This window comes from Pan troglodytes, chromosome 13 (assembly GCF_028858775.2).
Source record: "Pan troglodytes isolate AG18354 chromosome 13, NHGRI_mPanTro3-v2.0_pri, whole genome shotgun sequence".
Lineage (NCBI taxonomy): Eukaryota > Metazoa > Chordata > Mammalia > Primates > Hominidae > Pan > Pan troglodytes.
In genome coordinates, this window is record NC_072411.2 from 42,719,959 (window position 1) to 42,736,170 (window position 16,212).

General features: G+C 36.5%; 1 protein-coding gene and 1 pseudogene across 1 annotated transcript in view; both read right to left on the reverse strand.

The window, feature by feature from the left end:
• Positions 1-16,212, reverse strand: part of LRP1B (LDL receptor related protein 1B) — a 1,946,873-nt gene that overhangs the window by 435,123 nt on the left and 1,495,538 nt on the right. The window lies entirely within an intron of this gene.
• On the reverse strand, positions 14,591-15,329 carry LOC107973638 (coordinator of PRMT5 and differentiation stimulator-like; annotated as a pseudogene).

Consider the following 16,212-nt stretch of genomic DNA (forward strand, 5'->3'; position numbering starts at 1 on the left):
ACAAAGAAAAATAAAAAAATATGAATTTTCCAGATAAGTTCTCTCACAAGAGAAAATGTAAAATACGGGACTAAAAATTGTATATTAAAGGTATTTATGTAAAACCAATGGGATAATGAAAGGATGAGAAATTAGAATGGAATGGAAGAATGTTGTGAAGAGCGTTGAATGACAGATGAAGAGATTTCTTTGGTTGAAGGTTTTAGGCACAGGGTTTCTAAGAGTCTGAAATAGGAATGTTATTTCACTGTATCGTTTAGAGAAGAGAACTGGGTATCAGGGTATCTGCATTCAAGTGCTTGCTTTGTCATTCATAAGCCATGGACATGGTAGTAGGAATGTAATTTCCCCAAATGTGTTTCTTTATTAGTAAATATTAATACCTGTTATCTGGCTCTTATAGGGATATAAAAAAAATTAATGAGACAGTAAAGACAATATTTTTACAAACCAAAAAGTGTTATTATTTACACACAGTAGTATATCATGTTAATAATCCAACAACTTTATTCTTTATTGGGTCTACAGATCTACAAGTCACACAACCATATTAGGATGGGTTAATAGCAAGTGGAGGGAAGACCATTTAGGAAGATTTTGTAACAGCTCTGGGAATAAGTAATGATAAACTAGAAGAGTTTTAAAAAGGGAAAGAAACAGAAGTATCCATGGAAGAGGAAATTAAATGGAAGGTGCAAAGGAAACTAATCACGTTCCAAGATTTAATTATCATTTTTCGATTAACGTTCCATAACTAATCATGAAGTCTTTACCATGTGCTAGATATGCTAGAAACAAAGGAGTATATAACTGTTACTTTTATTGACAATTTTTTTTTATACAGAAGAAATTGTTTTTTCCCAGTCTACCATGGGATTCTTTTTAATTCTTTATTATTGGTTGTAGCATTATAATAAAATAAGTTTAGGAACTGGAGTTTAAAGATTAAGGAATTTTTGTCCTAAAAATTGTTTAGATTGTTTTGAATCGTCCATGTCTTATACAATATTTCACTCACATAGTGATAATCACACACATATTAATTCATATTACTATAGTTTTCATAAATAGTATTTAGCAATCACAAAATTAAAATAAATATTTTGCCTGCATTGAATCTTGTAGAGACAGTACAATATCTTAACACAAATTAGTCTTCGAAATAAAATACAGTATACTTAATGTTAAAATATTTTCTCTAAATTTGGGTCTGGACTCAAAACTTGAGAAGTGGCACAGACTTTGGCAAACCTCTCTAAGAATGTTTCCCAATGGGAATTAACAATACCACGTGACACTGGTAGATGTTTAAATGTAAGAATGCATAACATAGAAACAAGAAGACACTACGCATCCAATTTATGTTAATGTATCCAAAGGGACTTAAAATTAATGTTTGCATTTATATCCATTGCTTCCTGAAACTTAACTAAAATTTTACTAAAGTTACATTAAAATAATTTTTGTTTAAAGTCATGAGCCCAAAGCACAAAGAAAGTTGGAAAAGATATTGACAAAAAAAGGTAGAAAGAAAAGTGGTCAAGTAGTTACTGATTTAATAGCCTCCGCAGCTCTAAATGGTAAGATAAAGGCGAGGAAAGTCCACTTCCTAAACCTAATAAATTTGCAAGTAATGGATACTTGTATAAATAGAGATAATGTAAATGCTAAAACTAGAAGGACTGGTGGAAGATCTATTTAGGGAGGCAGTGAGGTCCCCAGATCCTCTTTATACTTTAGAAGGCTAGACCCTGCAGAGGATCCTGTATATAGAAGATTGGATATTTATTCCCTGAAGGGTAAAACATAGGTTCTCTGAACTGAGGAACCAATGTTATAGTTAATCTTTTAAAAAAATAAGACATCGTATACAAAAAAATATAAGAGCAGTTCAGTACAAATCCAGGCAAAGAGAATCCCTAGAATAATGTTGAAGAAATATTCCAATATTACTTTTGTGCAGAATATGTGTCTTGATAAAATTACGACATATTAGGTTAAGGGGATTGAAAATGGCAGTAGGAAGTCAATAAATAATGCACAAGGTCAATACATAATGCCTAAGGCTGAAGATGCAGAAACTGAAAATGTAGCCACGTTATTTAAATACTAAAGTAAATACAGAAATCAGTAAAATGCTTTAAAGCAGGTGCCTATGATGAAAGGATATAGGACAGGCCTACCATTTTAAATAAAAGTATGTTAGAATTGCAAACATTTTAAATATATCTAAATTGGTGGATTCATTTCTTATTGCAGTTATAACAAATTACCACTGCTTTGGTAGCTTAAAAGAACATACATTTATTATTTTACAATTATAAAGGTCAGAAGTCTACAATCTGTATCATTGAGCTAAAACTAAGGTATATACAGGCCCATATTTCTTTTGAGGGCTCATTTAGAAAAAAATATGTTTTCTTGGCCGGGCATGGTGGCTCACGCCTGTAATCCCAGCACTTTGGGAGGCCAAGGCGGGTGGATCATGAGGTCAGGAGATTGAGACCATCCTGGCTAACACGGTGAAACCCCGTCTCTACTAAAAATACAAAAAAATTAGCCGGGCATGATGGCGGGCGCCTGTAGTACCAGCTACTTGGGAGGCTGAGGCAGGAGAATGTCGTGAATCCGAGAGGCAGAGCTTGCAGTGAGCCAAGATAGCGCCATTGCAGTCTAACCTGGGCAACAGAGCGAGACTCCATCTCAAACAAACAAACAAACAAACAAACAAACAAAATCCGTTTTCTTGTCTTTTCCAGTTTCCAGGGAACATGCACATTCCTTGGCCTCTTTCTCCACCTTCAGGTGCATTCCTCACACATCTGTTTTCATCCTTAACATTTTTTTCTCTCTATCTCTAATCTTTCTGCCTCTATCTTATAAGGACTCTGTGATTAAGTTGGGCCCATTCAAATCATCTAGGATATTTTTTCCATCTCAATATCCTTAACTTAATTACATGATAAAAGTCCCTTTTATCATGTGAGGTAATAAATTCACAGGTTTGTGATAGGACCTGGGTATCTTTTGGGAGCCATCATTTGAACTAATGCAGTTGTTCCTGGTTCTCAAAGATTTATGTCAGCTCAGTGTGCAAAGTAAGCATATTCCATACCAAGGTCCTCAAAAGTCTCAAATCATTAATAGCATCAACTCAAGTCCAAAATCTCTTCTAATCTCATAAAGTCAAAAGTCTGTAATTTCATCATCTAAATCAGCTATGTTTAAAATTCTGGGCATGGTCTATCCTGGTCCAAAATTCCTGTCCATCTGTGGACCTGTAAAACTAGAAAATAAGTTATCTGTTCCCAAAATACAATGTGGGACAAGTATAGGATGCTAGTTATAGACATTTCTGTTCAAAAATGGAGAAAATGGAAGGATAAAATGAGTCACCAGGCTGGGCTCAGTGGCTCACGCCTGTAATCCCAGTACTTTGGGAGGCCAAGGCAGCGGGTCAGAAGGTCAGGAGTTGAGACCAGCCTGACCAACATGGTGAAACCTCCTCTCTACTAAAAATACAAAAATTAGCTGGGCGTGGTGGTGTGCACCTGTAATCCCAGCTACTCAGGAAGCTGAGGCAGGAGAATCGCTTGAACCCAGGAGGCAGAGGTTGCAGTGAGCAGAAATCGCACCATTGCACTCCAGCCTGGGTGACAGAATGAGACTCCATCTGAAAAAAAAAAAAAAAAAAAAAAAAAAAAAAAAAAAAAAAATTCACCAGTTCCAAGCAATTTTGAAATCCAGCAGAGTAAACTCCATTTATTGTTAAAGCCTGGGAAAAATTCTCTGTGGCTCAAATATCGGCCTTCTCTACCTTTCACTCTTCCCTCTGAATTGTTCTTCCTTTTTGATGGGTTTGCAGATAAATAGTATTACCAACCCATTTCTTGCCTATAGAAATTTGGGAGTCTTATAGTCTTCTTTTATTTCCTCCTCTCTGTTTCTCTTACAGTCCAAACTGGCAATGTTTCTGCTGTTATAATATTCTCAAAAACGTTGTGTCTTCTTGTATGTCCTGGGAATTTGCACCATTAAACAAGAGGCCCCTACACAGGTATTTCCAAGATAATTCCATCCTTATTTTTTAGCTTCTGCAGAAATGGAAGAAAAGATCCACAAGTAACGTGATCACTTCAAAGAGCTCTCTATGTGAATGAACACTTTTAGCTCTTCTTTCTTCTGAGGCACTAACAAAAAGTTGTCCAACCATTCACTTTCCTAACAGTGAATCTTCTAATTTTAGTGTTATTTGCGATCTGGACAGATTGAGAATTTCCCAAATAATCAAGCCCTGGTTATTTTTTGCTTAACAGTTCTTCCCTCAATCTATCGTTTTACTTCTGCATTTTATTATAAGCAGAAAGAAGGAAACCAGAACACATCAACATCTTGCTTGGAAATATCCAAAGTTAAATATCAAAGTTCATTGCTTACAACTCCTGCTCTATGTAAAATGGCAGAAATCAATTAAGGTATTACAAGCATTGCCTCTATAAAGTACATTTGATTACATTATATTATTTCAAATTTAATTATATTTATTTCATAGTATTCTTAATGTGCTTAATCTCTTTTTTCTAGTTTTCAATAACATATTCATTTCTCTTTGAGCCCTCATCAATATTCTTCATGTCCACATTTCTAACGACAGTTTATTTATAATGATTTAAGTATTCTCTGAGTTAATACAGTTTTTTCCACCATGCTCTTTACTTCTGAGTCCCCATGAGAATAATTTTAGCATCTATATCTATGAACGGTCTATTCAAGGCAATCCAGGCTTTTTCTATTATTGTCCTAAAAGTTCTTCCAACCTCTACCCAGTACCCAATTTAAAAGCCATTTACAGATTTTTAGGTATCTGTGCAAACAAAAAATAAGATTCTAAGCCGTGAACCAAATGAATGGACCCCCTTCTCAGTCAAGGGGATTCCAAAGAATCTTGAAAAACTAGTTCAGGCCGCGACAGAAAGGGAGGGTCCATACATACCTCACTATACCCTCTCCCTTTTGGACTTTAGACCAACTGACCAGCATTAACATTAAAACAGAGATCCTAAGACTGACAGAACAGACTCTTTGTAGCAATAACATACCAACTCCAACCTGCAACATATTTTACCCCGAAATATATCTCTTTTCTTTTTTCTTTTTTTTTTTTTTTTCTTTTTTTGAGACAGAGTCTTCCTTTGTCGCCCAGGCTGGAGTGCAATGGGGCAACTCTGGCTCACTGCAACCTCTGCCTCCTGGGTTCAAGTGATTCTCCTGCCTCAGCCCCCTGAGAAGCTGGGATTACAGGTGCCCACCACCATGCCTGGCTAATTTTTTGTATTTTTAGTAGAGACGGGGTTTAACCATGTTGGTCAGGCTGGTCTCAAACTCCTGCCCTCAGGTGATCCACCTGCCTCGGCCTCCCAAAATGCTGAGATTACAGGCATGAACCACTGCCTGAAATATATTTCTTTGACATATTTTGGAATGGTCCTGTAAACCTCTAATAACATAACCAGCTCTTTCTCCATTCAGGCCCTCCTAATCTCAAAGACATTTACTGAGAGTCAAACACCTTTTAAAGGTCTGAATAGGACATATTTGCTATCTATTATCTCTAAGGGCGGCCATCTATGAGACTCCATCTACATAATAAGAACCCTGGTCTCCACAACCCCTTTTCTTAACCCAGACACTCCTTTCTACTGAATCCAGATCTTTAGATAACAATTGAACTCTTTCAACAAATTGCCAATCAGAAATTCTTTGAATCCACCTATGACCTAGGACTCCCCTGTTTGAGTTGTCTTGCCTTTCCCAACTGAAGCAATGTATGTCTCACATGTGTTGATTGATGTCTTATGTCTCCCTAAAATGTATAAAACCACGCTATAACCCAAACACCTTGGGCACGTGTTCTCAGGACCTCCTGAGACTGTGCCTCTGACCATGGTCACTCACGTTTGGCTCAGGATAAACCTCTTTAATAGAGATTAAATATTTTGAATAGTTTGACTCTTTTCGTAGACATTTATTATAGCAGCACTTCAATTCCAGGATACAAAATTCCTATTTGTTGCTTGATGCTGTTGTAACAAATTACTTAGTGGTTTTATATAACACAAATCATCTCACAGTTCAAGAGGTTCAGTCTCACAATCAAGATGTCAGCAGAGCTGCTTCCTTCTAGAGACTCTGGGAGAGAATCTGCTGTTTGTATCTTACAGCTTCTAGAGGCTGCTGGTATTATTTGGCTTGTGGCCACTTCATTCTAATCTCTGCTTTTATCATCATGTCACCTTTTCTCACTGCCTTTTGACTCATGTGTCTCCTTGTTATAGGAACCCTGTAATATCATTGAGCCCATCCAGATTATCTAATCCAGGACAATTTCCCTTATTTAAAATCATCTGACTGTGACTTGATCATATCTACAAATACCTTTGCAACACTGTTTAGGTTAGCATTTTATTGAAGAACTGACTAAAGCCTAGTTAAGTTGACATATAAAACTGACCAGCACACTTAGACAGAGTTAACAGTAGAGTGCTAAGAAATAAAGTTGCACCCATTTGCCAAACATGCATTTTAAGTTAATTTATGCCAAAAAGAATAAGTGAATAATTCAACTAAAATGTGACTACAAATTAAAAATAAGCATTGCCTCTATAAAATACATTTGATTAAGTTATAACATTTTAAATTGAATTATATTTATTTCATACTGTTCTTAATGTGCTGAAAGTTACCAAATAGTCTTTAATTAACACATATTTTAATAAAATATTTTAGTCTGGGCAACATAGTGAGATTTTGCCTCTACAAAAGTTAAAAAAACAAAAAAATAGCTGATTGTGGTGGTGCTCCTGTAGTTCCAGCTACTCAGGAAGCTGAGGAGAAAGAATTGCTTTAGCCCAGGAGTTTGAGGTTGCAGTGCACTATGATTGCACCTCTGCACTCCAGCCTGGGCAACAAAGCAAGACCCTGTGTCTATAAAATAATATAGACAGAGAGATAAATAGATGTGTGTATGTGTGTGTGTGCATACACATATATATATACATATATTGTAATTGCCTTAAAATGTTACTTAAAATTAGGTAAACATGAGGCCGTATTCTGCTCTCATTATCAATTGCTACCTAAATGTTTCAGTGTCTCTGATACAAGTTAGCATTACTGATGTAAGAAAAAAATACAGAGAATCTGATCTTTTTATGTCAAGCTGTGAAAAATGTCATGAGGAAATTTAGAATTACTACAATAAATTTAAAAGGCTTTTGATAAGAAAACTGTATTAAATATAAAACTAAGTACTTATTTTCACATAAGCAATAGCCAGTGTTCCTGGAACATTCCTGGGGAGGAGTTATTCCAGAGTTCACAAGTATAAAAAATTTTCTTGACCTAGCTAATTTATGTCAGATAAAAGCGTAGGAGTACAATTTGCTTCCTACAGCATGTAATTATATAATAAATATGCTCTGGGTAAAATAAATAAGATAACAGTGCTTATTTCTCTTATTAATACAGGAAAAATACCTTCAATCCATAGGTTTCAAAACCACATGATTTAAAAATAAGAGATATTTCTTGGATAATCCCGTTGTTAAAATTTGACTGTTCATTCAAAAATTTAAAGCCAATGCTTTAGAATACTTTTTTTTTAAATCACCCCATTAATTATTGTTTATTGCCTTCCAACAGATTATCCCATAAGACTGCAAGGCATGCAATCATAAAGGTAAGCAGTTTGATAACTTCTCTTCACAAAATAATTTGCTGCTTTCATTACAAGTTTGACTTTTTTAATTTAAATAGACACAGTCATTTCAGATTAAGAACAGGAGGAGAAATTGAGTCTTATGTATATGAGATTTGGATTCTTGAAAATAATTTTAGCTAATACTATTTAAAAAGTATAGATAGATTTCTGTTTAACTTACAGTTCCAGATATCCATCAATAAATGACTTACTCCCTTGTATTATAGGACATTTCTCTTTGCTTGTAAAGATTTTAAGATGTGAAAGTTCACAGGAAAAAAATAAATCAAACTATGTACAAATATTTATTGTGTACCTATTATATAACAAATACTATCATAAACAATAGAGATACAGCAAACAACATTTTAACTCTCTAGTTTTTCAAAACATGTTTTTCATATCAAAATATCAATGTGCCAAAAACAAATGAACAATCATTGCAATTTATTTTTGATAAATAGAAAACAGTCATACAATACTGCCACTTCTTAGGGAAGAAAAGCAGTGTTGTCAATAGAGATTAGCAATGGCATTTATACAAGAGTAGTCTGAGAATCAGGAGCAGAACCAGGATGAAACTGTGTCAGAGGATTGCAAGGAGAAATATGTCTTCAGATGTAGAGAGTAGTCAACAATTTCAACAGAAATGAGGTCATTGTCTTTGTCAACCACAGAGTCATCTGAGTCTGTTTTCAGAGCAATGAGGGAGCTTGTGAAAGATGGCAGTGATTTAAAGAGTGAAAAGAGTCAGTGGGTATAGATTACTTGTTCAACCTTGGTGGCAATAGGAAAGGTGGAGAGGACAATGGGATCCACGAAAGAGAGCAATTTGTTTATAGTTTTATTTTTTAGTATAGAGGAGAAATGAGCATTTTTGTAGCTTTAGGAGGAGGCTTACTGAACAGAGAGAGAGAAAAAAAAACATGCACAATGGTTTCAACAGCATAGGAATAAGGTTTAGATTTGAAAGGACCGTTTCTCAATGACTGAAAAAATGGAAGTAGATGAAAATGGGTATACACAAAGGTAATAGCCAACATTAGGCCAGGGACAGTAGCTCACACCTGTAATCCCAGCACTTTGGGAGGCCAATGTGGGTGGAACACCTGAGGTCAGTGGTTCGAGATCAGCCTGGTCAACATGGTGAAACCCCGTCTCTACTAAAAATACAAAAAAAACGAGCCGGGCTTGGTGACAGGCACCTGTAATCCCAGCTACTCGGGAGGCTGAGGCAGGAGAATCGCCAGAACCCAGGAGGTGGAGGTTGCAGTGAGCCGAGATCGTGCTATTGCACTCCAGTCTGGGCAACTAGAGCAAAACTCTGTCTCAAAAAAAAAAAAAAAAAAAAAAAAAAGCCAACATTAATTGAATACACATACACACATGAAGGAGAATGAGTGGCACTGTTCTATGCATTGCTATGTTGTGATGGGTAACATTAATCCTACTTTACAGATGAGGAAACTAGGACATGCAGTGCTTAATAATTTGCAGAGGTTGCACAAATAGTAAAAAGCAGAGCCACAATTTGAACCCAGGGAATCTTATTTTAGAGTCTAGATTCTTAATCATGATACTCCAAAGAACCCAATTAATTCTGCAAGTGGAAGTGAGGCAATTTACTGAATACCTCTATTTTTTGCCTATAAGAAACAAAAAAGACATTCATGAAGAATGATGTGGACAGGTATGAAAGGCGTTTTAAGATCATGGTGAAGGAAATTACGGGATTATATATGTAAATCTGTGTGTTTGTGTGCTTTTTCTCTCATAAAATATCTTTCCTTTGGAATAAGAAGCTAATAAAATGTAAGAGTAATTTTAGGAGATATTTGTTAGAAAGATTCATGTTCTTAAATTCCATGTTTAGGTTGTAGTTTTCATTTCTTATCTGTGAGACTTTCAAAATCAGTACAGATTTTAATGCTTTTAAAACCTCAGAACATATTAGCATTAAAGACTGGACAAGGCATTTTTTCCCCTTTAAGTAAGCAAATGGATGTATTCTACATATAACTTAATGCCAATTCAACCTACATATTTTCCTCTAAAAATAATTCACTGGTTTCAGCCTTTGAATATTGCATTAGTTTGTCAGGGCAGCCATAACAAAATACCAGCGATGGGGTTGCTTACGCAACAAAAATGTACTTCCTCACAGTTCTGAAGGCTGCAAATCTAAAACCAAGGTGTTGGCAAGTGTGATTTCTTCTGAGGCTTCAATCTCCCTTTTTTTTTTTTTTTTTTTTTTGGTTGTGGGGGAATGGAGTCTCTCTCTGTCGCCCGGGCTGGAGTGCAATGGCATAGTCTTGGCTCACTGCAACCTCCATCTCCCATGTTCAAGCGATTCGCCTGCCTCAGCCTCCTGAGTAGCTGGGATTACAGGCACCTGCCATCATGCCCTGCTAATTTTCATGTTTTTGTAGAGACAGGGTTTCACCATGGTGGCCAGGCTGGTCTTGAACTCCTGACCTCTGTTGATCCACCTGCCTCTGCCTCCCAAAGTGCTGGGACTACAGGCATGAGCCACCACGTCCGGCCAGGCCTCTCTCTTTTTCTTGCAGAGGGCTGCCTTCTTGTGCCCTCACAGGGTTCTCCCTGGGTCTGTGTTGCCTGTGTCCTAATTTGCTGCTATTAGAAGGATACTAGTCATATTAGATTAGAGTCCACCCATTATGACCTCATTTTACCTTAATTACCTTGCTAAAGGCCCTATTTCCACATACACTCACGTGCGGAGGTACTGAGAACTAGAACTTCCATATATCAATTTAGGGGACTATAATTCAGCTCATAACAATTTTTTTTTAAAAGCCCTTAAGTTTCTGTTCATCTGTCTGGTCAACGCCAAAGTGGAATTATTTCTAGAGCAGGTTTTATACTTTCCTCTTCTTAACATCTTTATCATTCTGAAATTTCAATGAACTAATGTACATTAATGAACTAATGATGTACATTTAAATACTAATATTCATTGTTTTTTACTAGTACGTAGCGAATGAAGTTAAAACATAATGAGTACATTTAGTGTTTTGGGAATCAAGGAAGAACAAATTAAATCAACCCCTCCGTACTGTAACTTAGTCAGAATGTGGCAGCTCGGGTTTCCGTTAGGAGCCAGAGCAGTCAGTTTCAACGACCCCTTTATTATGAATTTGGTAAATACGTAAGTTAAACATTGAAGAACTGGAGAAACTGGTGCCTGAGCATAAGGGCTAGAATGTGGAATCAAACCCACCAAGATCCCACCTGGGTTTTCTCAGACCCTAAAGCAAGCTTCTCCAACACACAGCCTGTGGGCCACATGCAGCCCAGGGTGGCTCTGAATACGACCCAACACAAATTGGTAAACTTTTTATGAGGTTTGTTTATTTATTTATTTACTTTTTATTTAATTTACTTATTTATTTATTTATTTAATTAATTAATTAATTTATTTATTTTTTGATCATCAGCTATCGTTAGTGTTAGTAAATTTTAAGTGTGGCCTAAGACAGTTCTTCCAATGTGGCCCAGGGAACCCAAAAGATTGGACACCCTACGTCTGATCCAATAATAAAATCATTCTTACACATAAACCTCGTTCCAGGGCCCACTTAAGAGTAAGAAACTTTCCAAGGCCCTAGAGAAAGCTTTCCAGACCCCAGACCCTAAAGATTAGACAGAGATTAAATGAAACACTCCTGTTGGTTCCTGCTGAAACAGCTCCATGCACTCCCACACGTAGGCATGGAGCTTTAAATGTATACGTGCACCGGAGAAAAACTTGTGACTTTGAGTTGGTCTTAAGTTGGCCCAACCTTCTTGCGGGTTGCAGAAATAAGCTCCCTTTTTTCCCAGTTGGTCTGCATCTTGTTATTGGACTTTGAGAAAAAGCGGCTGGGTGGGCCACATTAGTATGGGAACAAAAAGAGCAATAAACTCTCTCCAGTGGCTACTTCAGACTGAATTAAGATTTATTTTACCTTTACAATGAAATAACTGCTGACTGCCCGTTGGACCTGTTTATCTGGCAGGCACTGTGGTAAGCATAGCATTGTCATTCTTTTCATTAATCCTCATTAATTGATGCTATTTTCCACCTAATTTTAGTAGAGCTTAAGAACATTGCATCATCATGAGTGATGCACTTGGATTCAAATCTAAGTCTCACTATTCCCAAAGCCCATATTTTAACCTTAACAGGCTTACCACATATCTCTAGGTGTCAATGAACATTACGTTTGTGAGGAGTGAGCTAATGTGGCCCAGGTCTCATCACAAAATGAGTAAGACAAACCTCTAAAAACCTAATTTTGTGATGCCATAGGCAAGAAAAAGTGTGAATATTATTTGTATATCTTTAAATATGATTTACACTTTCTAACAGAAAATACTAACAGTCCCACAATCATGCAAATTACGCTATTGATTTTGTGGGACTTAAAAGGCAGTGCTGTGTGAAATGGTTTGCTGCATTAAATATATTTGTAAAGCTAAGCAATGTGGGGTATAAGTCACAGGAAAATGAAACTCCCTAAAAGTAGCTCTGTCAGCATTATTGAACAAAGTTGTTAACACATTCATGATGGGTACCAAAGGAAAATTTAATATGGCTTACAGCAGATGTTTTCCATGTGACTATGTTTTGCTAGTATTATGTATAAATTGCATTATTTCAGACTTTCCAAATGAAGAGTGCCGAAGAAACACTGAATCACATATTCCCATAACACTTAGCATATATTAAATACACAGTAAATATTTGCAGAACAAATGAAATAAAGAGAAAAGAAGGAATAAATAAATGAGCATCATCTATTAATTCATTCACAGCTAAAGTCAAAAGAGTAATCATTTATATTAAGAAATAATACTTTCATATCAGTGAAATGAAACACTCCATTATTGTCAATAAAAAATAAATAAATCTCATTTCTATGTATTTCTAAACCTGATGCAGAGTACTTCTGTTAAAGAGATGAGTGCAAGGAATACTATTACTTATAAAATGATAGCGCTTTTAATATTTGTCTTAAATGAGACTAAGCTGACACTGTTCTTGGTAGATACTAAATGAATATTTGGCAAATTGAATTAAATAAGAATAAAAATGATAATTTAACAAAAAAAAGACTATGGGGAGGTAATAATTTCAGATTTCAATGGTATTTTGTGCAAAAATATTATACTACTTGGCAACTAATTGTGATTCTTTCTCCTCTATCATAGATATTAAAAATACTAAGTTTAAGCAAAGCTCATCTTTAGTTGGGATGATTCAAATCACGTTTCTATCTTTACTACCAAATAAATTATTTTTTCATGGAACTCAACACTAAAGAAAAAAAGGAGTACTTCCTGTGCACTCACCAAATAAAGTGAACAGTCATATAGATGAGATTCATGTGCTATGCCTAAGAAATTTCATGAATGGGAGAAACAAGAAAGGCATGTGTGGATGTAACTATATGCCACATTCTGAAGTCTCTTCTATTTTAAGAACATATTTGTCATCAGTTGATTTTTATGTAAGATGCATGTTTGTTGTCTTAATATTATTTTCAGAAAATATTAATAACCTTAAAGTATTAACAACTGTAAAACAGTTATGTGTTTCATCCTTATGGTTATTTGTCAGAGTTCATTATAATGCGACAGAATGGGCATTTAGGACCATCTACTCTGTGAAGCTTCTTTCATCATCCCAGCTGGAGGAGACTTCACTTTACTATATGTGCTGTATAATTCTGTCTATACTCGTACCACACTGGTATCACACTAACTTGCGGTTATTTCTGCTGCTAAGATTTTCTCTCCTACTTTGTACATTCCATGAGATCAAGAATCTCAACTTTCAGAGAGCATATGATTCCTTCCTTTGATGAATATGCATTGATTACTTATTAAGTCCCAGGAACTCTGTGGCCAGGGTCAGACTGTCCCAAAGGCATTTGGAACAATAGTCAACAGAGTGTCCTGGACACTTGTCTTGGGCTGGGCTGCAGGTATACTGATGAGCAAGGCACAGTTTCTGTGCTTATACAGCAGAGAAGCTATTAAGGCATAAAAAAATAAAAGAAAAATAACAATATTGTAATAAGGTTAGGTGCAAATCATTTGTGGGAACTGGAAGACACACTTTTCTCTAGCTTGAGAGTATTGCGTGTGTTTGTGTGTGTGTGTGTTTGCACCTTGTAGGTGAAAGAAAGAGCTAAACTGAACCTGAAATATATAGCATGTGAACCAAGTGAAATATAAGCAAGGAAACAGTACACTCGATGTTTAACCTGAGACAAGAGACAGAATGGCCCAACCAATACACTGCAATTGTTTAGCAGAGTAGATACGTAATAAATCTGATTTAGAATGTTTACTTCAGATATACATTTCAGAAAATATGAGCCTGATTCTTCCTTATATCTGAATCTGAGTACCTCATATATGCAAATTACACAGAAAGAAAACCCTTCATTAGAGTACGTGTAGAAAACTTAGTCCTTGCTTTACACTTCCTGCAGTTTAAACAAATAAATCTTTTGTCATTAATACCTATTCAGAATGGCAGACTACGCTGATGCAAAAGTAATTGCGGGCTTTGACATTACTTTCTTTTTCTTTCTTCTTTTTTTTAAACCTTAATTTACAAAGAACACACACACATTCCAAGGAGGAGCCCATTAAGAACAGCAGACTGGGGAGAACAATGGGAGGGTTATTGAACACTGGTCTGTGTATCCCAGATGAGGGATCACTGGCAATGTTTTCTCAGATATGACTTTTCACCTTCACAGGAAAAGAGATCTTGACCTGGAGGCCCACCCACCTACAAGGCAGAAAACTCCACACTCAATCTTTGGCATCATCAAACTATCCTGTTTCAAAGACCATCTTGGAATAATGGGTTATCAGTTGAGGTGGATAGTGCCACCTGGGGTCATAGATCATGTCTCCTTTTGGGGCACAGCTGACCCAAGGTTTGAGATCTTGAGAAATGCTCCCCTGGATGTCGTCAGCATCATATGGATTCCCTTGATCTGCTTTCAACTCCAAGTCCCAGTCTTCATTAAAAAGATTGCCAGGCTGTTCCTTGGGTGGACAGTTTGTCCCTTCTCTCAGCTCCCAGGTATTCCATCCGAGTCCTCCGCATTTACAGCAAATCTTCAGAATGGGTGCCTTCACTCCGGGCTGGACTGTCGTTAGAGATGCTCTGTGCTCCCCGGGCTAGTCGATCCATAGCCTTCTCAGTCTCTCTCTCCTGACAGGAGTGGTCAGCTGTAGCAAAGCCAGCCTCCGGGCTAGGGGATGCCTTCCACGCGCTAGGCAGCAGCGGATCCCGAAATAGCTCCGCGGCCCCCTGCGCCTGGGCCCTGGCAGACTGAGGGGTCCATGCCCGGCTGCCCGCGGCTTGCCCCCTTGGATGTTGTGGGCTACGTGACGCGCCTTTACTTTCAATGGCAAAGCCCGCAATTACTTTTGCACCAACCGAATACATACCAATATCAGTCTAAAATGTTGCTACTTTTCAAATTTTCTCCCTTTCATTCTGAATATATATTTTAATAATACCAATGGGGATAAATCAGAGAGTGAGAAAAATATTATGGAATCTATAAAATAGGTTATAAATACATGTCTCATGCTACATGAGAGGTATTTAATCAATTACCGAATACGGCTTCTATGTACAAATGCATGGCTCATGCCATCTGGGTGAAAAATTACTTAAAAAATTATGTTTCTTTTTTATTAATTTTGAAATCAATGTTCATCTTCTCATTGAACTCTGTTCTCTAACGCTGGCAGAGAAAGATGGTTAATGTAGATGTCTTTTGAATGGTGACTAAATTAATCTCATTTCTCTGTATTATTTATCAGACTAATAGGTAAAACCAACAGGCATTTTCATAGACACTTGCTGTTCCAGACCTAAGCAATCCTGTCACCCTAAGCATGCAGGACACCATCAAATAACCTGCCTTGCCAGTTCATCTTACAACGTCTAGCCCATCCGAATCCCAGTTTTGTGAATATAGCAAAAATAGAGAAGTTTTTGCCATTTTCAGATATTCATAGATTACAGATACTTTTTGTTTTTAGCTATCACTATACACATACACATATACATTTCTATTATTCTGAAGGTTGAAAAGGGATGAGGCAAAAGAAACATTAAAATGTGCTTTATTACATGATATAGACATTCTTGTATTTCTAATGCATACTTATTTACCAGCATCCCTTTTTATATTTTTAGTTTTTAGGCTCTGATTGTCTCTATAATGGCATGCTAGCTAAGGTAAATTATAATCTGGGCCCAAGATGCGAGGGGTTGGAGACAGAGAAGTGTTTGGATCTTCGGAAAATCAAATGCTTCTAACAATAGGAATATATTCTGTCATCTTGATTATATCCCTTTCTATTGTCTTTTCATCTCTACCCCCTTATTTTTGCTACTCATACATGCATAT